The sequence below is a fragment of the Heterocephalus glaber genome, unplaced genomic scaffold (genome assembly GCF_053883595.1).
Source record: "Heterocephalus glaber isolate CG9 unplaced genomic scaffold, H.glaber_assembly_v1.0 deba00001610, whole genome shotgun sequence".
In the NCBI taxonomy this organism is placed as follows: Eukaryota; Metazoa; Chordata; class Mammalia; order Rodentia; family Bathyergidae; genus Heterocephalus; species Heterocephalus glaber.
In genome coordinates, this window is record NW_028258381.1 from 28,833,061 (window position 1) to 28,859,663 (window position 26,603).

The 26,603-nt window shown below is 38.4% G+C and overlaps 1 long non-coding RNA gene across 1 annotated transcript; it reads left to right on the plus strand.

Annotated features, from left to right (window-relative positions):
* The first annotated feature begins 8 nt into the window (after positions 1–8).
* LOC147822669 (uncharacterized) lies at positions 9–26,603 on the plus strand. The gene is made up of 3 exons (XR_015445486.1): positions 9–2,109; positions 23,868–24,080; positions 24,444–26,603. It is a non-coding gene; the product is annotated as an uncharacterized LOC147822669 (long non-coding RNA).

A 26,603-nucleotide genomic window follows, 5' to 3' on the forward strand; every position in this document is an offset into this window, starting at 1 on the left:
CGTCTGTTACGGGCGGCCCCACCTCCGGCGGTCGGGGCGCTCAGTGAGGTGAAGTCACCTCCCAGGGGTCCGGGAGTGGCCTTGGGCCTCGTGGAGGTTCCTGGATCGCGGCGTCCTATCTTCTGCTGGGGACCGGGAAGGGGTTCTCCGGAAGGGAGGGAGACCGCCATCTTGCTTGCAGGGGGCATCCCCTTCTCCCCAGGCGTCCTTGGGTGGGGGCAGCTGTGTCTCTGGGCCGGGATTTTCCCGAGTGTGACGTGGCGTGTCGAGGTCTAACTCCTAGGTGGTAGCTGGCCGCCTGTCCTGGGTGGCGGTTTTGGGGCTGCCCAGCCTCGTACACAGGTGCCCGGGAAACCGCCCTGGCCGGTGGCCCGCGGTCCCTTCCGAGGAGCTCGGTTCTTCGTGCAGCAGGTGTGATGTCGTTGTGGCTCCGAGATCGCCCGCGGCCCACTGCACAGATTGAGTGGCTTAAGTTAGAAGTCGTTTCACTAAGTCGGCTGCTGCATTTATATCCCTCCACAGCTTCGAAATAGATGCTTTGCCCATCATCAGCTAGCAGATATTTATTTATTCTCATTTCTTCTTCCTCTCTGAGTACCATCTACATGCCTGGCATTACCCATTGAAGAAATGACAGGTGAAGTGGACCAATGTGAAACCAAACAATTGTATTTGGAACTACGTGTATCAAGGTGCGCAGAAGAAAAGACTGAAACTTGACATTAGGGTTTTGAAGATACATAGGGATTTTTCCAGCATAAAAGTAGAGGAGATAGCAAATTCTGATCTGTACAAGAAGGACGTGCAACACAGGGACAACTGTGTTGATTTAATTGGGAAAAGGCTGAGTAGTAATTGCAGGTTTTAAAAGTTCAAGCTCAGGTCGCTGAAAAGATGAGGCTGCAGAAACAGAAGCCAAATCTTGAACTCCTTGCCCTTATGACACAGCGAGAGGAATGACCCTGGGCAGATTTACAATTTAACCTATTCTTTTGTTGGAGAGGGATAGATTAGTTGCTGGGGAGGAACAGGGCAAGGCATCTAAACAAGGAGCTGTTGGCTAACTCGAAGGAAAAAGACAAGGACTGTTGTGAGTGACAGTGAGCGTGTAAAAGATGGAGTTCTATAATATTAGGAGACCAGATCAACTGATAATTGCTGAGGACAGCTGGGTAAGAGAATGGAAGTGGCAGTAACGATGTTTTGTTTTATGTTGGAGGAGGGGCAGGATAAATATTTTACCAATGTCATGAGAAAGGGTTGAGATGGGTTGTGGGAAGGAAGGAGAACTTTTTCTTTCTTTCTTTTTTTTTTTTTTTTTTTTTTTTTTTCAGAAAATGAGTTTGGCTTTGGGCTTTGTGAAATTGAAGTGAGAGTGGTACTGTCTAATGGCAGTTGTTACTTGAGTCTACAGGTCTGGAGAAGTGAACTGACATAAGAGACACCACAGGTTTATGTGATCTCATCGAGAGGACTGCAGTCTCCCTTCATTGCAAAGTTTCAAAACCACTTCTCCTTTCTCCCTACCTTAACTTTGGAAAATTTCTTACATTAAAAAAAATCCCAATATGGTGCCATGTGCCCATCCATAGATCAACACTAATGCATAATGGTCAGAGGACCATAAAGGTCAGGCTTTTAAATTTGTTTCAGTACACATGGGGAATTGAACCCAGGGCTTTCACACCAAACTACATCCCCAGCACTTCTTTTTTTTTTTTTTTTATACTGGGGATCGAACTCAGGACCTCGCACTTGCTAGGCAGGCTCTGTGCCACTGAGCTACATCCCCGGCCCCCCAGCACTTTTTTTATGTTGAGAAAGGGTCTTGCTAAGGTCCCCAGGCTGAAATTAAACTTGCAGTCCTGCTGCCTCAGCCTTACAGAGTGCTGAGATTACACCACCACACCTGCTTAAGGTCAGGCTTTGAGTATGATAGTGCTAATACAGCAGCGTCATAAACTTATAAGATGAAATATTACCTATGTTGATATTTTAATAAAAGTATTTTAATCATTAGCAGTGCCTTAGACTACCACGGACCAAGGTTGAGGATGATGGACTGCACAAATATTTGCTGAATGGAAGACTAGAAGGACAGCTTCAAGAGTAAGCAATAGGCACGCCATGAAAGCCTGAACTTCATTAGCCTGTCTCAGCTGCTTCTCAGTTGTTATAGCTGTGCTAACCTAGCACGATGCAGTCAGAATAGTTCATTTTGAGTAGAGGCTTCAGGAAACCACAAATAACAAAAGCCCCATAAATAATAGCTACACAACCAAACCAAAGACTATTGATTTTTGGTCTATATTCCTGTAAAGCAGAATTTTTGAAAAACAAAGCAAGAAACATTCATTCACTTACCTTTAATTCTTAGATTACTTAAGTACATTATTGTCAATCTTCCTAGACTAGAAATACATTTAAGTATATTAAGCATATAAAAGGTGATATACTGAACTAGAAATGAAAATAATTAACTTGAGTCCCTTTTTTATTAGTTGTTCACCATTATGACCCCAGCAAAGTTACTTAACCTTTCTATGCCCTAGTTTTTCTGACCATAAAATAAAGATAATAATAACTTTATACCAGTCTGCCTCTCAGAGATATTATAAGAAATAAGAAATTAATGCTCTTAAGAGCTCTTTGAGGCACTTAGATGAAAGGGCATAATTACAAGTACATATTAATAATTAGCACTAATATCCAGTAGAACTCGAGCATTGCTAAATTTGCTGCCTGCACAGCTCAAAGAACATGAAAAATCCTGTTTTAAAATAGGCTTACATCTATTTCCCTGTTTCCTTCTATCAGTCCTTTATTTTGCTCTTTATTTGTACTTTGCTTAACTCAAGTGAGAGATACCATACAGTATTTAAGCTCTGTGTTTTATTTATTTCACTTAACATATTCTCCAGGTGTGTCCATTTCCTGTCTCGAATTTGTCCTTCTGTATAGCGGAGTAGTAAATGAGAAGGGGTCTCAGGAGATGGAGGAGGAGGGAAGTGGGGAAGTAAAAGATCTAAGGTTTGTCATGTACCTATACCAGATGACCACAATGAATGTAAACATTACATGTTACAATGAACTGAAAATAGTAAAGACTGAAAATGGGCCAAGGGGATTTAGAGATGGAGGGAGGGAGGGAGGTGGATGGAAAGAAGGGGATTAAAAAGAATCAAGTTTTGTTAGGTACATGTACCTACTCTCTAAGATGAGTGTAAACTTCATGTACTGCAAACGTGTACTAATAAAATAAAGCATAAAATAGGCCTAGATTTCTTCTTGACCTGTGAATTTACTTTATATCATTGATGACCAGACTTTACATAGTAACAAAAATAATAGTATGTGAGTAAGTAAAAGAAGGGAAGTTTTAGTGACTACAGTTTTAAGGTTCACTATTACTCATAGCTCATGTTTGTTTGAGAGAAAACAAGGTAGGCATGGTTTTGTCAGACTCAGGCTTCAGAATGACTGAGTAATTGACTGGAGTCATTTAATTGGAATTTTGTGTTAAAAGCATTACTCATGTTTCTGTAGAATAAACATTTTGAAACAGTAAGGTGAACATTCCTGCAAACCTTCTGCCGTTTGCATTACTAGTGGTTAATCAGAATTACATAATGAAATAGATTGTCCTGTGAGGTTTGTCCAATGTCTATCCCTAAAGTAGGTGAATTTTTTTCATTGGATTGGTGGCTTCAGAATTTCTTTTTCGACAGGTATGCACATATGCAAACATTTAAATATATTCATAACCATAGATGTCCATATTTGTATGGATGCTTATTTCATAAAAATATCTGAAGGGCTGAATAATCCCAGCATAATCCCAGCATTCAGGAGGCTGAAGCAGGAAGATCACCATAAGTTTGAGGCCAGCCTGGACTACATAGACTGTCTCAAAAATTAAACATATATATATATATATATATATATATATATATATATATATGAATGAAAGTACATCGACTATATGTCTAGTAACAAAAACAACAAAACTTCTTAGATGGGTTGTTTAAAAGTTTGTCACCATCAGGGAAAAAAACAAGTCAAAGTGCGTGTTTTCCCCGCCTGCCTCACAAGCTCAAGGTCCAGAGTTCGATCCCTGGGGAGAAAGAAAAAAAAAGTGTGTGTTTGTTATGGCTGTTTCTTCCTTCATGATGTCAGGCATCAGTAGTCAGAAAATTTCTTAAGGATGAATAAAAAGTATTTTATGTTTGGTTTTAAGGAGAAAAAACCCTGTGATCACCTCAGAAACTTTCAGGGACATGTGAGTGTAATTTTTCTGGTTGGAGAGGGGTAGGCTTAAGTAGCTGGTGGTGACCGTCACCCATAGGATAACTATCTGAACATACCTGTCTGGCCTTAGATATGCCAGATGACCTTTCGGTTGTGGACCCACAGAGACTGGGATGATGACAGTTTCAGTGTCTAGAATCCACTCTTCTTGTCTGGCCCATGAAGTCCATATTGTCATACCAATTCTCTAAGGAGTTCAGAGTAGAAGATTGCTCTATTGATGGTTCCCAAATGCAGCTGCTCATCCAAACACCCTGCATCACATGAAGGGAAATTCAGATTCTCTAGTCCCACTCTGAGTAATCAATCAGAGCTGTTGGGTGAAGCCCAAGGCATCTGTCATGGTAGCATCCTCTCTCAGATTCTAAGGGTCACACAGGTTTAGGAAGTTCTGGTTCCAGTAATCTGTCCAAGGTTACACCAAACCCTAAATATAACCAGGAGCTACTGTGGCTCTGATCCTATGAGTCCAGTTTTGTTTCATTGGGCTTTTTACTGTCCTTTTACTATTTGATGGGGCAAGAGTGCAAGGTGAGGAGAAAAATAGCAATTTTTTCTTTTTATTACTTGCTAACAATTCTGTTACATGGTTTTAAGATTAAATGAGCTAGTATCTGCTTAGAACAGTGGTAAGTCATGTAAGTGTTAAATAATAAATCTCCACTGTCTTAGCTTTCACTTTGCCCAGGATTAAATTAGGTAAAATTGTATTAAATATTAATATTTTCTATGTAGAAGAAAGGTGGCATCCTCAACCTTCGTTTGTCATGGAAGCCCGACACTTGTACAGCTGAAGCTATTTTTGTATTGTTTCTCTTAATCATTTCTGGTATGTTAAGAGAAATGTTAATGATGTATTTATAAAATAAAATTTTGGGAAAAATATGGCACAGTATTTTTATATTCTCTTATTTAAGAAATGTTAAGACACATGAGATAAGGCATTTTGCATTGATCTCCTTACACTGGACTAGCTCCAAAATTGATTCTTATTTTTATGTAATTAAGTAGTCAATATTTAGAAGCCAGTGTCTGCATAGATTGGTCTTCCGAATGAAATATTTCCCTTAAATGAGGTAAGAGATATGCTTGATTCTAATTAATTCATTTCTGCAAATTTCTTCAATCTTTTTGTCTTAAACATGTATTTATACTTGCTTAAATAAAGTTTTTTTTTATTACTAGCAAGTGAAGAAACCAATTTAATATTTTTTTTTTGGTACCAGGGATCGAACTCGGGTCCTTACACTTGCAAGGCAGGTGATGAAACCACTGAACTAAATCCCTGGCCCCAGTTTTATGTCTTAAAGAGCTCTTTGAGGGCCGAGGATTTAGCTCAGTGATTCTGCCGCCTGCCTCGCAAGTCCAAGGTTCCAAGTTCGATCCGTGGTACCAAAAAAAAAAAAAAGAGCTCTTTGATACTTTTTAACAAAGTATGTGAAAATTACCTTTGATCAGTATCTATGAAATTTATACCCATTTTAGGTTTTGTCCAATTTTATAAGCTGTCCTGTTTTCCAGAGGGATTTCCACATACCCCCACATCAATTTGTAGGGGCTCCTATATTCTAATATGTGCATGTGTGTACACAGAATAACTTCATGTCTTTGTCCAGAATATAATTTAGTCTTTAAATCAACTTAGCTAAAATGAATTATTCTATCCTAAATGGATTTTTTTTTCTGGGAAATTAGAAGTAGGGGTGAGGGCTGGAGATTTAGCTCAGTGGTTTCGTCGCCTGCTGCGCAAGCGCAAGGACCCGAGTTCGATCACCGGTACCAAAAAAAAAAAAAAGAAGTAGGGGTAAAGCAGAACAGAAGATATTTATAAAGTCAGGAGCCATCTGGCAGGTATAGTAAATTAGACCAGCGGGTACAGATCATAGAAGCCAGAAGAATCAGATGCCATCCCTAATGAAGCAGCCATGGAAGGGAATTAGGTTTCCAGTAATTGAATATTTATTATACAGTCTTTCAGATATTGTACTAGGCACCTTACAAGAAAAGGAATGGCTGGCTAGGGCCCATAAATCTAAGTGGTTTAATTTTTGAGAGTCAGAGAAAATTGTATTAAGTAGGGCATGTGAACACATTTTTTTATTCCTTGTCTTTTTATACTTATACTTCATTGTTTATAAGAATTCAGTGAAAAATGAGAGAGTCTATGTTAGTCATTAACTTTTAACCATATCCATCCTTTCCTCCTCTATCCTTTTTATAATATAAGACCATTATTTAATCTGTGTTTTGGATTTCAACTCTTCCTGTCTCCTTGGGGTCCTTGCTAGATCAATTACTTTCTGTTGGGTCAACTTCTCAGTCTTCATTGGTGCCTCTCCATTAGTATTCTCATTTGTTTATAGTGTCTTCCTCATACATACTCTCCTTCTAGCTTCTGGTTGAACCCTTGTTCTTTTTTACTAAAGAACAATTTAGAATTGTCTGTGTTATCTCCATTTCCTTACCTCTAGGTTACTTCTTCAACCATTTATAAAAGGGCTTTCACCCCAATACTGCTGTGAAACTAGTCTAGATAAGACATCAACGTTATTTTTACTACACGATACCTTGTAACATTCTTCATGTTTCAACAACATTTGAAGCCCCTAACCATTCCTGCTTTTTTGAAATAATCTCTTTTCTTGGCTTCTGTGATACAATATACATCACCATTTATTTCCTTTTACTGTCATCTGGATGCTTCTGTTTTGCTTAAATATTGCAGTTCCAAGAATTTTAGGAATTTTATCAGGCCACACATTCTTCTTGGATGATCTCATCTATACCCATGGCTTTCTACATTCATGGCTTTATTTCTATTTTTAGTTTCCCATTGTTGTTGTAACAAATTGACACAGATTTAGTGGCTTAGTAGAAAAACAAATGTATTATTTTTACAGTGCAAGAGGTCTGAAGTATAAAGCAGGTTGGCAGGACTGTGCTCCTTCTGGGGGGCCTGAGGAAGTCTATTCATTGACTCTTGTGGCTTTCAGAGCCTGATTTTCCTTACCTGGCCCTCTCTGTCTTCAAAGCTAGCATCTCATTGCTGACCTTTTTGCTTTTATCCTCATAGCTCCAGGCTGACACTGACCTTCTTTCAAGGACTTTTGTGATTGCGTTGTGTCTACAGGTGATTCAAGAGAATTTCCCCATCTCAAAATCCTTGTCTTAGAGTCCTATCTGCCAAATCCTTTTGCCTTGTAAAGTAAAATATCTGCAGGTTCTGGATAATTGGGACATGAACATCTGTAGGTGGTGGTATGATTTAGAATAGCTCAATACATGTTTATTGAACTGATACACATATATAAAGGGTCAAATAAGATTGAAAGTCCCTCTTTCCAAGGCAAGCATTTTTAGCTTTTTATATCTGTTTCTTTGAGTAATTAACATAGAATGAAATTCCAGAGAATGTGAAAATTTTAATTAGACCTTAACCGTGTCTAAAGCATATATTAGACAGCATTAGCCTTTTTCCACTGAGAAGAAATTACAGTGCAACAAGTCAGTCATTCTGTAAATATTTATTGGGTCTTTATTATGGTCAGGGCACCAAGTATCCTGAGAGTTCTTTGCTACATTCTCTTCCTCTCTTTGTTTCCATTCTAAAAACCATCCATTAAACTTTTTCTATCACCCACTGTATCTCCTTTTCAGTTCCTATCCTTCAACTTCTATCTCTCCTCTTGACAGTGGTCACTTGCTCAATAGTATATATCATCCTGATTTTTAACTTCTCTAGGGTGTTTTGATGAATAAATTATTGGCTACTGAAAGATTTTTCGAACTATTAGTAAATATAGCTTCATTTCTAAGCCGATTTTTATAAATTGCATCTTTATACCCATATGATAATGGCAACTTCATTCATTTTAGGTCTTGTCACCAATTTCCTTAGTTAATTTTGCTGATAGAAGAAATCAAAGGAGGGGGCATATATGCTAGAATCTTTGGATTTGGCTTGAAAGTTATTAAGAATTGCAATAGAAATGGAATCACTGTTGAGAAAATACCAAGAGAAAAAAAAAACAAGAACAAATATATTGCTTCTGCAATGAGTTACCACAAACTTAATGGTTTCAAACAACAAAAGTTGATTATCTTACAGAAATCCAATGTGGATCTTACTGGGCTGAGATAAAAATGTTGGCAGTGTATATATCAGAGGCTGCCTGACTTTCTTGGCTCATGCCCTCTTTCTTCACCCTCAAAGCCAAAATGCCAAGTTCAGCCCAGGTGACCATTTCTCTGGTTCTCCCTTCTACTTTTTAAAGAGTCTTGTGATTATATTGGGCCCAGCTGCATAATCCAAGACACTTCTCTATTTTAAAGTCAGCTGATTATCAACCTTAATTCTACCTGCAACTTTAATTCCCTTTTGCTGTATAATCTAACATATTCTCAGGTTTCAAGGATTAAGATAGTTTTTTTTTAAGAAAGATTTTGAGAGGGGACATTATTTTATTTATTACAGTAAGCAAACAAAGGAGAAGATTCAGACAATCCCAAAAGAGGGAAAAATTATGGCATTAAGTACACACCATAATTTAGAGGAGAAGATGGTAGCAAAAAATTCTTGAAGATAGAATAGTCCATAATATTGGGAGTACTTAACATTCCTATAGAGTGATGAGAATGAGAAGAACTTGAATATGTCATGTAATTATTGACAGACAGTAAAATATCACAGTCAATTTGTATTTGTAAAAAACATTTCAGGAAAAAATAAAAATTGTACCTGTTATCTCTGAAAAGATTCAAACTTAAAATGATGACAGGAGGCAACTTTATGCAAATCACCCTAGAACAAAAGAGTATATATTTAATTACAGTATAAATTACAAAAGAATTATATTCTGTTACAAAATTATATTCTATTACAAAAGAATTATAATCATACAAGTTGAGAAATTTTGGATCGTAAATTGTTTAACAGTTGATTATATGTGGCTTCTCACAACTACTGTGTAATGCTTTCTTAGAGTTTTCTTAGTGCTATTTTGGTGTTATGTTTGGAATCTTCTAATTTTCCCCTAAACTAAAATAGAAAATACTGGGCCCACCCTCCTATACAGGCACAAATATAGCAACTGGGATGTTATCTGTATCCCACCATCTGCCCAGTTCTACTTCCATGTTCAGCAAAACTCACCAGGGTGGAGTAAATTTATGCAGCAGAGAATAATAGTTTTACTTTTCCCTTTTGTTCCTGCTAGGGTTCACAGACTAATCATCGTCAAAGAGGATGAGATTAGAATTCTGTCTTCTTTTTCCATTTGCATGAGGTTTCCCAATGTTCAACTAAGAACTTAACTAGAAGTGGGTGTTTAATATACTAGAATTCTTTTACTTGATAAAAATTTATCAAATGTAGTTTGAAGTTTAGACCCCAAATATCTCTATACTTTTGAAATGGTTCTGTGACAATGCAATCTATGTCTCGTTTCATTCAATTCTTTTTCTGACTTTTTGTAATTAAATTTTCTTTTTGGGGGCACATACAAAAATAATAACTCCCAAAGGAAAAAATATGAAAGCAGTAAGTTAATATAATAATGAGATCTTTGAGGTGGACTTTCTGGGCTAGAGAATTTCTCAAAAATTGTTTTACCATGAGTCTTGAAGTAGGGGAAAGACTCTGTGGGCCACCTGTTTCCATTTTCCAGTGAAAAGAGCGTGGTGATTACAAGTGAACGAATAAAAATTGAAGTAGAACTGGAATTTTGTTTTGATTAATTAATTTATTTTTTGAGACAGGGTCTCACTATGTAGTTCAGGCTTGCCTTAAACTCACTGTGGAGTCCAGGCTGTCTCTGAACTCATGGCAACCCTCCTGCCTCAGCCATCCAAGCACTGGGATTACAGGCATGTGCCACCACACCCAGCATCATAGGACTAGAATCTTAGTCATCCTCAAAACATAACAATAAGTAAAAAGAATAATCTAGAGAACGTGCTTCACTCATCTACAAGAAATGAGGAAATGGCTTTCTTTGGAAGAAGTTCTTAGCCCATGTATTGGTCAGGGTTCTCCAGAGAACAGAACGAACAGGGTGTATGTCTGTGTGTGTGTGTGTGTGTGTGTGTGTGTGTGTGTGTGTGTGTGTAGAAAGAGAAATTGGCTTGTGTGATAATGGAGGCTAAGAGGTCCCAAGATCTGTGGGTAGCAAACTGGAGACCCAGGAGAACCAAGATGTAGTTCTAGTCTGAGTCCAAATTTCTGAGGACAAGGAGAACAAGGGTTATACATTCAGTAGGAAGGCAAGCAGGCTTGAAAACAAGATCTGCTGATGTTTTATGTAATATGAGACTGCAGGCAAGATAAGACAGATGTCTCCACTCAAAGAGTCAGGCAGGAGGAATTTCCTTTTACTGGAGAGGTCAGCGTTTTTAGCCTTTCCAGGCCCTCAGTTGAGGGTATCCACATTAGGTAGAGCAATCAGCTTTACTAGGTCTCCTGATTCAGATGTTAATCTCATCCAAAAACACTCTCACAGACTCATCCAGAATGTTTGACCAAGTATGTGGGCATTAAATCACCTAGTCACATGGACATATAAAATGGTCACAACTCATGAGACAGAATGATAGCTCACAAGAAGGCTGCATGTTTAGAATGTTACTTTGATCTGGCCTGGTTTCCTACACAAAGCAAGATTCTCTCACATTGATGCTAGATGGCCATGCAAACTCTTGGAAATTTCCAATGGAGAAACCAATATTTTGTGAGAAAGCTCACAGGCAGTTTGATAGGTTATGATATATTAAGCTAAGGATGTTTTACTGTAATTTGACCTCTATTCTACTTCTAACCTGTGGAACTAAACAGAATGTCTACACTCTATTCTAAATACTAACTCTTCAAGTAAACTCAGATTTTTGCTGCATTATATTTCTCAAAATAGAAGGAAGGAATTTGAATGTACTTACTATAAAGCAATGAAAGAAGTTTAGGTAATGCATAAGTTAATTACTCTGAGTTGATCACTACCCAATGCATACATGAATCAAAATATCACCTTACAACTCATAAATTTACATTATGTGTCAATCAAAAAAGTTAAAGATTCCTGTCATATTCTTCCAAGTGTTTTCCCCAAGTTAGACATTCCCAGCTTTTTTCCAATCCTCTTAGTATATGATTTATTTGATATATTCTAGCTTTCATAAAATGTGATGCCTTAAACTGAATACATCATTCTTTGTGCTAGCTCTTTTTTAAGAAAACAAAATCAAGTTTAAGTCTCCATATAAACAAAAAGATTTTTATGGAATCACTGAAATCTTTACTTATGACTGTAATGCTACTAATCGAATTAGCCTTAATATATTACAAACTGTCTGATCCAAGAACCTTACATAAATGATTTCCAAAATCCACTAATATACATAATATTTATATCTGATGTATATATTAACACAATAATGCTATTTTCTTTGAGACTCAAATGTCAATCAGGTGGTCATACTGTAACCTAGCAGCCCTAATTTTTTTAAAGGTATACACTTATTCCCCTTGTGACTCAGATGAAGGGGACAGGAATGAACCCTGGTTGGCCTAAGATAGTTAAGGCGTTTCAGAATGGGAGCCATCTCCCTTGCCAGGAGTCTGGTTTAATGACAAGAATGTGACAGAGTTCTGCTGTAGTTTCTTCTTGGAATAATTTCCTTATTCATAAGAGGGAGAACTCAAGAAATGGCCTTTTTTTCCTTTCCCTGGGTATTAATGCCAGGGATGGTTATAACCATCTTACTATCACTGGAAATGTCAGAATAAATATATTGAAAGAACCTAAGTGCTTGATATCAACTACGCACCCTTCCTCCATATTTCCTGCCCTTCCTCTATAATTCCTGATATATGAGATAATTAAGTCAAGTCAAATCAGAGCTTTTTGTTTTAGTTTATTTTATTTTGTTTTTTGGTTACTTGCAGCCAGATCATCTTCATTAACAAGCTCTATGTAAGTTTTTGGAAAAGTTGTGTCAATTTTTACCTTACAGTGGGTGAGAAATCCAGTGTTCCTTTTAATTCTTTCCATCTTTTTCTAAATCCATCTTCCTGATACTGAGCTCTTGAGCACAGTGCTGACCCAACCACAGAACATGATTTTTTCATTTCAACAAAACAAAACAATAACAATGAAACAACCACTCACATCATACATATCAAAGTTTTGTGAGAGGGTGTGTGTGTGGATGCAAAATCTTATGGAAAATTTAAGCCAGGCATGGTGGCAAAAGTCTGTAATCCCAGCACTCTGAGAGGCTGAGGCAAGAAGGCCACAAGTTCAAGCCCAGCCTGGGTAATTTAGCAATCTAGTGAAACCCTGTCTTAAAATAAAAAATAAAGAAAGGGCTAAGGATGTAGCTCAGTGACAAGACCCTGGGTTCCATCTCCACTACTGCAACAAACAAGCAACCCAAAGCAAAACGGTCTATTGCCTGCTTTATCATTTATTTAATCATTGATTCAGTACGTACTGATTTTAGACTACAGGAATAGGTTTACATTCCTCCAGTAAAACATCTTACAGTGGATTTTTAGATATTCTTGCTTGTATTCATCCTCAGCAGTCCCATCTGCTGGGATTTTTCACTGGTCACTTCCAATAGCAGTCTCTGATTTCATTCTTCAGGGTAATCTCTCCAGGAAGAGACACTTCATTCCAATGATCACATCTTATTTTCAAAATAATTTATTTTTCCACCTGGTTTGCTTGTGCACATTAAAATTCATCGCATGCTCTGCTAAATTAAGGAGTACCTATTTTGAGACTTTCTTTTGGTGGCATAGAAAAATTGGCAGAAACTTTGAAATTTGAGTCTCTCCTTTCCTCCTCTTTTAGGAGACCCTGCAAAGGGAACAAAGTAATAAAGAGACTACAGTGATCCCTCCAGGACCCCTGTAGATACTCAAGTCTGTGGTTCTTGAATTCCATTAATGAAATGGTATAGCCTAAATACATTATATTGCTGTACATCACTCTATCCACACCTGGGCCTTTGAGTTTTGGCAACCAAAAATGTCTCCTGCCAATTGACAAAAATGTCAAACTGCCAATTGTCCCCTGAAGGGCATATTGCCCTAGTTGTTTACACAAACAAGGAGAACGCAAAAACTTCATTGTCATAAAAAATAACAAAACTGGGCTGGAGATTTAGCTCAGTGGTTCTGCCGCCTGCCTTGCAAGCGTAATGTTTCGAGTTTGATCCCCGGTACCAAAACAAACAAACAAACATAATGTAACAAAACAAATATAGACAAAGGAGCTACAACTGATTAAAGAATGACAACTAAATGCAACCTGTGGTCCTCAGATGATTCCTGTATAGAAAAATAATTGCTATAAAGAACTTTATTAGTACAATTAACTGCCTGGAATATGTACTACAGACTGAAGTATTATAATAATAATGAATTTCCCAATTGGACAGCTGTGGTGGGTTATATAAGGAAATATCTGGGTTCCTAGTATGAAGTGTTAAGAGGTAGAGGGAATAAATATCTACTCCCACATGGTTGAGGAAAAAAAATAAAATAAAATGGTACAGCATTTGCCTATAGCCTGCCCACGACTCCCATATACTTTAATCCATCTCTAGATTACTTACAACACTTAATAGGATGTTAATAGTATGTGAATAGTTGTACTATATTGTTTAGGAAATAATAACAACAAAAAAGTGCATACATGTTCAGTACACATGCAGTTTTGCTCATGTATTTTCAACCTGTAGTATGTTGAACATGCAGGTGTGGAACCTGTAAATGTAGAATTCTGACAGTAATTTTCCTGCTGATGTGAATATTGTCAGTTCACTTTAGAGAAAAAAAGCAGCTATAGTACTTTTGAATTCTAAGTAACATTTCCCCTTCCCTTGGAGACACAAAAATGGTAATATAATGAGTAATTGTTCTAGAGCTTTTGCAGATGAGTCTTTTCAGAAACTTTGAATTTTTTCTGATATTATAGAACTCTGCAACATGAAAATCCATCATTTCATCATCAGTTTCTACTCATGCTAAGACTTTAAAAAAATCTCAGAAATTTCTTGTATTTATCAGCTTTCCCATCACTAGGATGCAATACCCAACATCCATAACTTAAAGGCTGAGGACTTTACCTTGGCTTATGATTTCAGAGGATTCAGTCCATGGCCAGCTGGTTCCAAGCCAGGAACATCATGGTGAGAGGGCATGGTGGGGCACAGATCTTTAATTCATGGCAGTTGGAGCAAGCACAGCTGGGGAACCGTGCCAGAGAGGAAAGGGCCAAGGACCATACATAGACCCCAAAGCCACACCTCCATGACCCACCCCCACACACAGAATGTGATTTACTAATCCCCTAGGTGGCCAAATCCTGCTTAATGGTCACAATTACTGTCTATTATCTCTCCAGGTCTATTAGATATGAAGGAATCTGAGCTGTTTTTACTCTAGCCATCAATTGGTTGGATTGGGCTGGAACGTGGTATCCCTTTGGCAAGAACAGGTTGGCAGTTTTACAGGGATGGACCCCACAGGCTCTGTCATTGCTGAATTTAATCATGCATCTCTTCCAGGTGGTCTCTTAGGTCTCTTGTATCAATTCTGAGCAGCTGTCTCTTTGAGTCTCTCTAATTTGCTCCTGAAAATAGTATAAATGACAAGTATGATCCTAGGACAATTATTATTGCACAAAAATCCTTGTTAATTGCACCTGTGTGGCCCAGTTTTTAAAAGTAACCTACTTTCTTAATTCACTCATTATTCATTCACTCATTCATTGACTTATTATAGTGTTTACTAATTGTTTTCTTTCTGTGGCCTCCTGCCAGGTTCTTGTTATCATTATGGCCCTCTGTAATAGCCTGCTTAATCCACTGATGAGCACAATGCCCCTAGGATCCAGTCACCTTACAAAAGCCCCAACACTAAACACAGGAGACTCTCAGGGAACATTTTAAACCATAATACCCTTGAAGTTATAATATTGATGGAAATACTTTAATTTTTCCAATTATTTTGTCAGTGTCAAATCTATGTAATACTCCATTCATGCTGGGTATGGTGGCACATGACTGTAGTCTCAGCACTTAGGAGGCTGAGGCAGAAGGATCACTGAGAGTTTGAGATCAGCCTGGGCTACATAGAAAGTTCAAGGCCAGCTTGAACTACATAGCAAGACCTTATCTCCAAAAAAAAAAAATTAGAACTAATACTCCACTCAAGTGTCTACTTAAAGCAAATGGTATTCAATACAGAAAAGAGCCAATTAAGTTGCAGAAGTTGGACTAGTCTTTATAGTTTATTGTTATATTAATCATGAAAATGGAAAATAAATCAAAAATAATAAATTTTGAGCTGGACATGGTGGCACATGGCCCTAATTCTATCTCTCAGGGAGCAGAGACAAAAGTCTCTCCAGTTTGTGGACAGCCTAGGCTACATAGTCCACCTGGATAAACACCCAGGTTGGGGCACCCTTAATCCTACCCAAAACTATGCCAAACCAGTCAGTGGGCTAATTTAGTAATCACACACTCCTGATTCCAGCATCACACCCTTAATCCCAGCATCACACACTTTAGATCCAGCCACCTCTGAAAAATCCCACCTATGACTGCGTGAGGCTTTGGGAGGGCATGTAGACACAAGCCATAACACCAAATAAAGCTTCTCTTTCAGAATAGATTCAAGCCATCAAGAGATTATAATATCTGAGCTGTGCATGGTAGCACATATCTGTAAACCTAACAGTCTGGGAGGCTGAAACAAGAAGAGTGCAAGTTCAAGCCCAGCCTGGGCAATTTCGTGACTCAATGAGACCTTGTCTCAAAATTTAAAAATATAAAAAGGGGCTTGTGATATAGCTCAGTACAAAGAGCCTGGGTTCAAATCCCAGTACCATCAAATGTATATATCTTAAGATGATGATGCTAACTTCTATTAGTTTCCTAGGGCCACTATAACAAAGTACCACAAATGAGTAACTTAAATGACAGAAATTTATTGTCACAATTTTGTCAACAGGGTTTGTTCCTTCTGTGGGTATCAGAAAAAGTAGGTTCCATGCGTCCCCTGGCTCCTGGTGCTTGCTGGCAATCTCTGGTGCTTTTTGGAGTACAAAAGCACCACCCCAACATCCACACGCATCTTCACATGGCTTCTCCCTCTGCTCACATTGTCCTCCGTTTCTTCCCTTAGTGAGGACATGAGTTGTATCAGATGAAAGGCACACCCTACTCCTGTAGGACCAGTTAAATATTTAAACAATCGTATTTCAAAATAAGGTCACAGTCTGAAGAACCAAAATTCACATAGGAATTTTGGGGGATACAACTCAACCCATAACACTTGTAATTAAAATTATGTTTTATAATAATGGATCATCTATTTCTTCAATAAATTTCTACTATCTGTGTACCAAACAATATGTAAGGCACTGGTAATAAGTTATACACTCCAATACTCTCTTTTCTAATAAGTGTCAAAATTCTGAGACCAAAACTAATATATTTGATTATGTAATACATCATAAGTAATTACAGAAAGATTATCTAGACTAAATATTTTCTTTTACTTTTTTTTTTTTCCAGGACCAGGGATTGAACTTAGGACCTTGTGCTTGTAAGGCAAGGAGTGGCACCACTGAGCTATATCCCTGGCCCTCCTTTTACATTTCTAAAGGCTTTAATAGGATTCTTTTTACTGTAAAGAAGACACTGTTCAAAACCAACTCCATTTTAGGAATAAGCTTTACATTTCCCTTTTGTTAAATGATGGCCTGTCCACAGTTATCATGTCATAGTACAGACATGTCTTTTCAAAGTCTAGGTGCAAATTGTCATTGGAAGCTTAAATTAGAAGAGAAAGTCAGTTTCAATTGTATGTAGTCATATTTGCTTCTAAAATCTTTCCCTTGAAATTTTTATAGGCATATTCTGATTACTTCACGTGTTAACAGATGCCCCTACATTAGTTATGTCATGGACACTGTTACGGTTTGGATCAAAAATGTCTCCCAATCATGTGTTGAGAAGTGGGATATTGGAAGGTAGATAGATCGTGGAGTTCCTAAGCTATGAGTTGATAGCCATCTATGAATTGATAGTTGAATGTGCTATTAGGAGGTAGGACCTAGTTGAAGGAAGTAGGTCACCAAGGGAGTGACCTGAAAGGGTCTCCAGTCCATTCTTTCTCTGGCTCTTACCCAGCTCTGTTTACTGGCTGCCATAGGTTGAGCATCTTTCCTCTGCCACACCCTTCCACCATGATGTTCCTCCCCATGATGTTCAGACCAGGGACTGAAACCTCTGAAATCATGAGCCACATTAAACCTTTTCTCCTTTAAGTTGTATATATCAGGTATATGGTCCCAGCAGTGGAAAATCTAATTCAGGCACAAAGATTCATATATTCAAGAAGCATGTATTGAATATTTTATCCTAGGTCCTAATCTAGCAAGGTTTAGTAAAAGACGGAGCATACATACTCTGAAGAAGGAGATGTCTGATAGAAGGTGAATGAACAGCTTCAATACACGGTGGTAAATAATATTTGATGTATGTTAGCATAAAGAACCCACAAGACAGCCAAGTTGGGAGACGAGCAGGGTTGGAAATGTGGCAGAGGAATAGAAAACTTTGAAACTTCATGATGAATCATTAATGCTAGAAGTGCTCATTGATTGTTATATGTAGTAAGATTTTATTTTGTCAGTTCTCAAATATTCCAAGTGCTGAGTGCCTCTCCTTTGCAAACTTTAAATGAAACATTATTTTGATGATGGAGAATTCAGCATTTGTTATAGTTCAGTTATTAAGGCTGAACATCAAGAAAAAGATGTATCCCATGGAGAAAATTAATGATTGGGGCAGAAACTTAGCTGGTTGATCTAAAGAAATATACTATACAGAGACTTGGCCAGAAAAACAAAGGTATGATTCATTCTCCTCTTAAGAAGGCTTGATCAAAGTATCCAAATGAATTCCTTGAGTCTTGAATCTTTAAGTGCAGTCATCCCAGGCTTGAAACTCACCCATGTAACTGCTTATTGTCACCATACATAGCTTTAAATAGGGACAAGAATGTCACCAGTAACAGTACTTGATAGTAGGAGGCTATTTTCCTCTTCATCTGCAATAGACTGGTTACTGAGAAAGCTGTTTTGCAACTCTTCATTCATTCACTCAGACATTATTCATCCTTAAAAAATTATAGAGTGAAATGTAAATTACAGGTTAGGAATCCCTTATGAAAATGCTCCTGGAACAGAAGTGTTTTGGATTTTGAGATATTTGCATATACATGATGAGATATCATAGGGATAGGATCCAAGTCTAAACACAAAATTCTTTTATGTTTCATGCACACTATATACTCATAGCTCAAGAGTAGTTTATACTCTATTGTGACTTGTCACATGAAGTTAGGTTTGCAGAGGTCCACTTGTAGTGTCATGTCAGCACTCAAAAAGTTTTGGCTGGGCATGGTGGGGTGGCTACTTGGCAGGGTGAGACAGGGGTTTTTCTGGTTTTGTTTTGTTTTTTTTTTGGTACTGGGGATCGAACTTGGGACCTTGCACTCTCAAGGCAGGTGGCAGAACCACTGATCTACATCCCTGGCCCAAGGCAGGAGTGTTCTTGAACCCAGGAGTTCAAGATGAGATGGGACAACAGTGAGATACAATCTCACACAAACAAAAAAAGTTTTGACTACTGGAGCATAAGGACAGTCAACTTGTATATTTTAATGAAGCTGTTCTAAAATACCTATTTATGGTGTTGTCTTAGTTATTTTCTTTATTGCTGGAACAAAATACCCAACACCACAAGTTAAGGAAGGAGAGGTTTATTTTGGCTCACAGTATGTGGAAGTTTCAGTTCCTGGTTGGCTTCTCCAAGGCAGGGCAGCATGGCAGAGGAGGCATGGCTCATGGCATGGTGTCAGGAAGCAGAAAGCTATGAGCCTCTGTATCCAGCCATAAAAGCTTTTTGAATCAAGTAAACTTTAGGCCCTAGCTAGGTTCTTCTGCAGTGTCCTCCTTTTTCTCTGGGTCATGTCCCAGGGTGATAGTCCTTTCTCCTTTCAGGTTATACCACTGGATATGAACTCAAATGCTCTTTATTCAGAAACTTACTGTGCAAACCTCCCCCAAAACTGTATAAAGTCCTCATCAATAAAAAGAGAATAATTGAAAGGAATGCTTGGAAGTGTTCCCAAATGTCCTCAACGTTGGAAAAAAACTCTAGCCTATAATATTTCTAATCACTCATCCCCAAGAATGGAATTGAAGGGTAAGTCAAGGAAAAGAGAGTCTTAGCATGGAGGCTCTGAAGAAAAGGTGGTCCAGCTGCTTCTTTTCAGTAGAAAAGTGAGCTAGGAGCTCTACAACCCAAGGGAGGACATGCTCCTCTTCCAAAAGCTTTATACCAAAGAAAAAAATCAAAGCATGTTTGGATGAGGAGTAACATATTCAATAAAATAAGTCAATAATAAAAATATGGATGTCTAGATTTGGAACAGGTTTTTCTTAAAGAAAAAGAAGTTTAATTTCCATTAGTGGTGGAGTAGCATATATCAAATCAACCTTTCCACAAGTAGCATTTATAAACTCTAGACAAAGTATGGAAAATAACTACATGAAGGCATTGAGTAGTGACCAAAGCAGGGTGAAGATGGAGGAGAGTCAACCCAGGAAGAAAGAAATGACAATGGCTGAGTGAAACAGGGTCCCTCTATGTAGTTTAGGCTGGCCTTGAACTCACTATGTAGCCTAGGCTGGCCTAGGTTGTCCTCCTGCTTCAGCCTCCCAAGTGCTGGGATTATAGGCATGGGCTACAGGCATGCACCAACACCATCATGCCCCTCATCACGGCTGGCCAAGTTTTCCATTTTTTATGTCTGCTTATGTGCAGGCAGACTTCAATCTGCAACATGCAGGGTGGCTAAGGCCCAGAAACTTGGAATCTTTTTTTATTTTTAATGTTTTTCTTTTTCCTTTGACAAGGTCTCAGTATGTAGTCCAGGCTGGCTTTGAACTCACAATGTAGACCAGGGTGGTCTTGAGCTTTCTATTTTTCTGCCTCAGCCTCCTGAGTGCTGAGTACCCATGTACCACCATGGCTGGCAGAAACTTGTAATCTTACAGGTTAAGTACTCAGAACTAGAGTTTAGGGCAAGCACAGCTAGAGGTGAAGGAGAATATTCCAGAAAGGAGAACAATAGAAGGAGAGAGCTAGTTTTTGAGTATAAAGTCTATTAGAAAATCTAACTGACCCCTGTACTGTGCTTCTAGAGAGCAGAGCCTAAGCAGCCCATATATGGCTAAAAAAAACAACCCCAAAGAGAGATTTCAGCTATTTGTCCAACACAGAGGGGGCGGAGTTTGGACTTTGAATTCTGCCAAGGTAACTGTCTACTACTAAGACAAAAGTCAATGTTCTTGAGAGGAGCACTTCAAAGTACAGAATTTCTACAATATATTCACTTACCATATCCTGAATACAACCCAAAATTACTAGGCGTAAGGAGAAACAGGAAAGGCTGAGGGTTTAGGTCAGTGGTGCTGCACCTGCCTGGCAAGCACAACATCCTGAGTTAAATTCCTGATACGGAAAAAAAAAGAAGAAACAGGAAAATGTGGCCAATGCTGGAAGAAGACACCGGCTACCAACCTGAGGATGCGTTGGGTGTTACAATAAGCACACAAGGATTTAAAAGCAGTTATCATTCTTTTTTGCTTTTTGAGACAGAGTCTCAAAAAGTCAAGGCTGGCCTCAAATTTGCAGCAATTCTCTTGCCTCGCCTCTCAAGTGCTGGGATTACCATGCCCAACCATTCAGGCAGTTATTACAACACTTGATACTTAAGGACATTAAAGAAAATGTAAATCTAATGAATGATATATAGGAAATCTCAGCAGAGAAAAAAACTATACAGAAATGACTGAATGGAAATTCTAGAACTAGATATTAAGAAATCTAACATTTTAGAATCATAGGATAGCTGTAACTGCAGAGGAGAGAGCAGAGCAAAGAATTAGTTCCTTGAAGATAAAGCAATAGAAATTATCCAATGTGGAAAAACAAAAACCAGAGTAGAAAGCCTGGGAGAAAATGAGCAGAGCCCCAGTGATTTGATAAACAGTATCAAGAAATTTAACGTGTGTAAATAGAATTCCAGGAGAAAGGGGGAGGGGAAAGGAAAAGGGGGAGGGATGGGAAGAGGAGAAAGAGACACAGAGAAGAAATATAAATAGGACCAAAAATTTGAAGAACTAATGGCCAAAGTATTTCCAAATTTGATGACATATACAAGACATTGGAGAATCTTGGCAGGTTAAGCACAGAGAGAGCTATGCCTGGGCTTATCATAAGCACACTATTGAAAACCACAATGAAAGAGAACACCTCTGAGGAGAAAACCAGCACATTGTAAACAGGATGACGGTGACATTCATGACAGATGACTTCTTACCACAAGCCAGAGGCAATGAATGACACATTTACAGAACTGAAAGGAAAAAAAATCCTAGAATTTTATATCTACTTTCTGTTTAGTGAATGTACACAGAATTGTACACTGAGGAAAAATAGCCCCAAGGAAATGCAAATTAAATCAACAAGGTAGAACTATACATCTATTTCTATGGCCAAAATTCTGATCCCTGACACCAAATGCCGGAGAGGGTGTGGAACAACAGGAACTCTCAGTCACTGCTGGTGGGAATGCAGAATGGAAGAGTGACTTTAGGAGACAGTTTCTTACAAAATGAACAAACATTTGCTGTATGACCCATCAGTCATGCTTCTTGGTATTTACCCAAAGGAGTTGAGAACTTATGACCATACAAAAACACACATGCAGATGTTTATAGCAAATTTATTAATGTTTGCTAAAAACTGGAGGAAACCAAACTGTCTATCATTAGGTGATATAGGGTGGTATATCACCAATGGGATGCTATTCAGAGCTAAACATAAATGAGCTACTGAGCCTTGAAAAGATAAGGAGGAAACTTAAATGCATATTACTAAGTGAGTCAACCTAAAAGGCTACACACTACATGATTCCAAATATGTGACCTCCTGAAAAAGGTAAAACTATTGAGTCAGCAAAAAAGATTAGTGGTTTGCAGGACTAATTGGAAATGGAGGGATGAATCAGCAGAGCACTAAGGATTTTTTTTTAGGGCTGTAAAACTACTCTGTATAATGCTACAGTGGTAGATTATGTGTCATTCATTATACGATGTACGATAAAAATATAGTGAATGTTTACATTTAAAAGTTTATTGTATAAAAGATATATTGCTATTTACCCCCTCAAAATATTCTGCCTAACTTTGAACACACTCATCCCATTATTCTTGCCAGTTTCTGAAGCAGTTCTGGAAGTCCTCTTTTGTGAGTGTCTTTAGTTGCACTGTCACAGCTGGTTCAATGTCCTGAATCCATTCAAAACTTTTAGTTTTCATGGTCATTTCAACCTTGAGAAAGAGCCAGAAGTTGCATAGTGCCAGATCAAGTGAACAAGATGGATAAGGTCACACTGTAATGTTTTTACAAGCCTGCCTTTCTGTTGGATGGCACTCAGCAGCAGCATTCACCAGATTTTTAAAATCACACTCAGGAAAGAGGACTTTAGAGCTATTTCAGAAAGTGTCAAGAATGATGGGATAAGTGTTTTGAAGGTTAAGGGGAGTATTTTTAGGGAGGTTCATCACAATGTGTCTTTTATTGTAACTTATTTTTTTAAAATGGCAGATTCACCGTATATTTTGATCACACCACGGACATTATCCAATCTCATGGAATGTACAACATTTCTAATGAATGCCAATATAAACTATGAACTTGGGGCAAAAATGCTATGTCAATGTAGGTTCAACAGTGTAACTCACTGCCAATCTGGGGATGTTGCTACTGGGGGAGTCTATGCACAGGTAGAGAGAGGAGGTTTATGGTAACTCTTTGTACCTTCTGCTCAACTTTTCCGTGAACCTAACTGCTTCAAAAAAAAAAAAATCAATTGAAGTAACTTTCAGGGCCAGGGATTTAGCTCAGTGGTTCTGGTGCCTGCCTCGCAAGTGCAAGGTTCCGAGTTCAATCCCTGGTACCAAAAAAAAAAAAAAAGTAACTTTCACGTTTTCTTTATCCATTCATTTGCTGATGGGCACATAGGCTGCTTCCAAGATTTAGCTATTACGAATTGTGTTATTATAAACATGAGTATGCATGTATACTGTAATATAATATCTTTAACTTTTTGGGGAAGATACGTAGAAGGAGAATTGCTGGATTGGATGCAATTTCTATTTTTAGTTTTTTGAGGAGTCTTTGTACTGATTTCTAAAGTGGTTAGACTCATTTACATTCCCACAGCAATCTAGGATTCCTCCCTTCCCACCCCCGCTCATCCTCACCAGAATTTGTTATTTCTGATTTCTTAATGATAGCTGCTCTTTCTGGAATAAGATGGAATCTCAGTGTTGTTTCGATTTTCATTTCTCTAGTGACCAGAGACATTGAACATTTTTTCATGTACTTATTGGCTATTTGTATTTCAGGGAGAGGCGCTTTGGACACACACACACAGACCAGGCCCATGTGCAAATAGAGAGATGACCTTGTGGAGACACAGTGAAAAGGGAGCCATTTGCAAGACAAGGACAGAGGATTCAGAAGAAACTAACCAGCCCATACCTTGCCATGGACTTCTGGCCTTCAGGACTGAAAACACAAATATTTTTTATCAAAGCCATGCAAACTGTGACATTTTGGTATGGCAGCTGTAGCAAGTTAATGCAGTAGGTGATCCCACAAGTCATGGAAGAGGCTTGGGAAAGAAGGAGGGGTGGAAAGGCAGCCAATAAAGATGTATGATTATTCTCTGTGGGAAACAGTCAATATGGGTAATTTAATGTAAAATCTTGATGGGATACTGCGATCATGGTAATTAAGAGGACAGCTGTAGTGTAAGGCAGATATAGGTTTATTTTATTTTATTGTGGTAGTGGGGATTGAAGCCAGGGCCTTTGCACTGAGCTTCATCCCCAGCCCTTTTTTATTTTTTATTTTGAGACAGTTTTGCTAAGTTGCCCAGGCTGATTTTGAACTACCATCCTCTGGCCTTCACCTCCTAGATGCTGGAATTACAGGCTTGCACCCCTAAAGTAAGAAATTAAGCCTGGGACAAATCGGTCAAACAACTGGGCAGAATCTATCAAAGTCATGGAGACCCTGGGCACATGCGGAGAAGATGGGATCCAGGATGACTCTGCAGCCCCTGAGCATGGTGTGTGGAACCCATCAGAAAGGTGCTATTTTCAATTCTTCATTTGCATCTGGTGCAAAGCTAAGTGGGTCTTCCGTAGGGCAGTTTAAATGTGGCACTGGGCCAAGTGAGTTTTTGCTAGGACAACCATCCCAATGCTTTATTTGAATAAAGGGAAGCCAATCCAGGAATTGCAGACACAAAAGACCCCTCTCCCTTTTCCTTGTAGCCACTGTGAGTCTGTTCACCATTTGCTCTCACTCTGCAGACTGTCTCTTTTCCACCTTCAGTAAACGTACACCCTGCTACCTTTTCTGTGTGTCTTTCCAATTCTTTGTTCAGGACACCATGAACCTGGAAGGAATTTCCCCGGGCCCACCATCGGTAGGTAATACCACCACATCTAGCTCCTGGGTTTATTATCTATAAAATTGCGATAACGTTATCACATTAGGAGAATAACATAGTCCGTGAAAAACCATTTGCCAATACTTGACATATTTTAAATGCTCAAGAGGTATCATTACTTTTTAATTATTTCATGACAACTCTATGAAATTAGTGTTAATGATGATAATTTTTTTGAAAATATTTTCCGGTGCTTTTTTGTTAGGTAAATTCTGATACCAGATTGTTGTTATGAAAGGCATAATATCCACTTGGTTCAGTTGAGTCTATGTCACTTGTTCCCCAGCCACTCACAGGTCTTTTACTATTGTGTAAGGAGTGGAACAGATGCTTTTTTTTTTTTTTTTTTTAACAATAAAAGTCTTCTTTATCATTCTAGTATAGAAGCCAGTTGTTACATTTTGGGCAAACTTAGTCTTTTCTATGTGGCATTTGTGTTTTTCTGAAATTATCCCTTTATTAAGTATTGCTTTTCACAATAAAAAAAGAAGATATTTCCAGTAATGAAACTATTAAGATTTATATTGGGATGCTTACCTGAATTATTGTGGTGCTTAGTGTCTGGTGGAGTGGTGAGGCAAGAGACTAGGGTGTGGCAAAGCTGGCTGGGAAGTGGGTGTGACATGTTAACTACAAAACCCCAGGACACACACGAAGAGTAGTTTTCAAAGCCCTGCATGTGGACTTCTCTCAAGAACTCAAGCAGTTTTGGATAGTATGGGCTAGACCTGATGCCAGCCTGGGGAGTAGGTGATACAAGAAGGATAGTCGACATTGAGCTCTCCGCTACTGTGTTCTCTCACAGTAGCCCTATCTCGTCTTGCAGAGTACACTTATTTTCCAACTTTTACTTGACCCAAATTGTTCTGCAATACTTTAATAAATGTAAAACCTTGCTATCATTTGCACTTGTCTTGACCAATTCTTTGCGAAGGACAGAAAGAATCTAGAAACCACACCTAGCAGCAGACTCCAGAACCCCCAAAACCAGTAATAGTGGCCTAATAATTACTTAATACACTAAGTACTTAAATGATTTTTTTCTCCTGTAAACCAAGACAGAACTGTCTATAGGTTCACAAATTCCATAGGTTTCCCACTCCAAAAATAAACGAATAAATAAATAAATATTCCCACCTGCAGAAAATAACACACCTCTTTCCCTTTTGAGTACCTGGACTCTATTTCTTTGAGTGTGTACTTTTAAAATTCTGCCTAATAAATCCCTTTATGCCTCTTCAAAAAGATAATTGATTATGTGTACATGTGATTTTCTTGTTGATAGGCTGTGCTGAAATTACATTCCTTTGTGCTCTGTCTCTGCTTCGTGCTGTAGGGCAAAGTGCATACATATTTTATTAGTGGCACATGTCCAGTGTTTTCTTCTTCTATGTCCTAAGGTTGAGAGGGGCTTTTGGTGAGTCATCGTCTGGGTCTCTGTGGTGACGTGTGACCTTATGGTCTGTCTACTGGGTGCATGCTTTGCTTCCTGACATGAGGCAGCAGTTCCTGAAATGCTGACCACGTGGCTGGGGCAGCCTGTTCCTGAGGATTGCCCTAGACTGGCCTCCTGGGAAACAAGAACGTATCTTATAATGAAGATGTCAGGTACTTAAGTAAA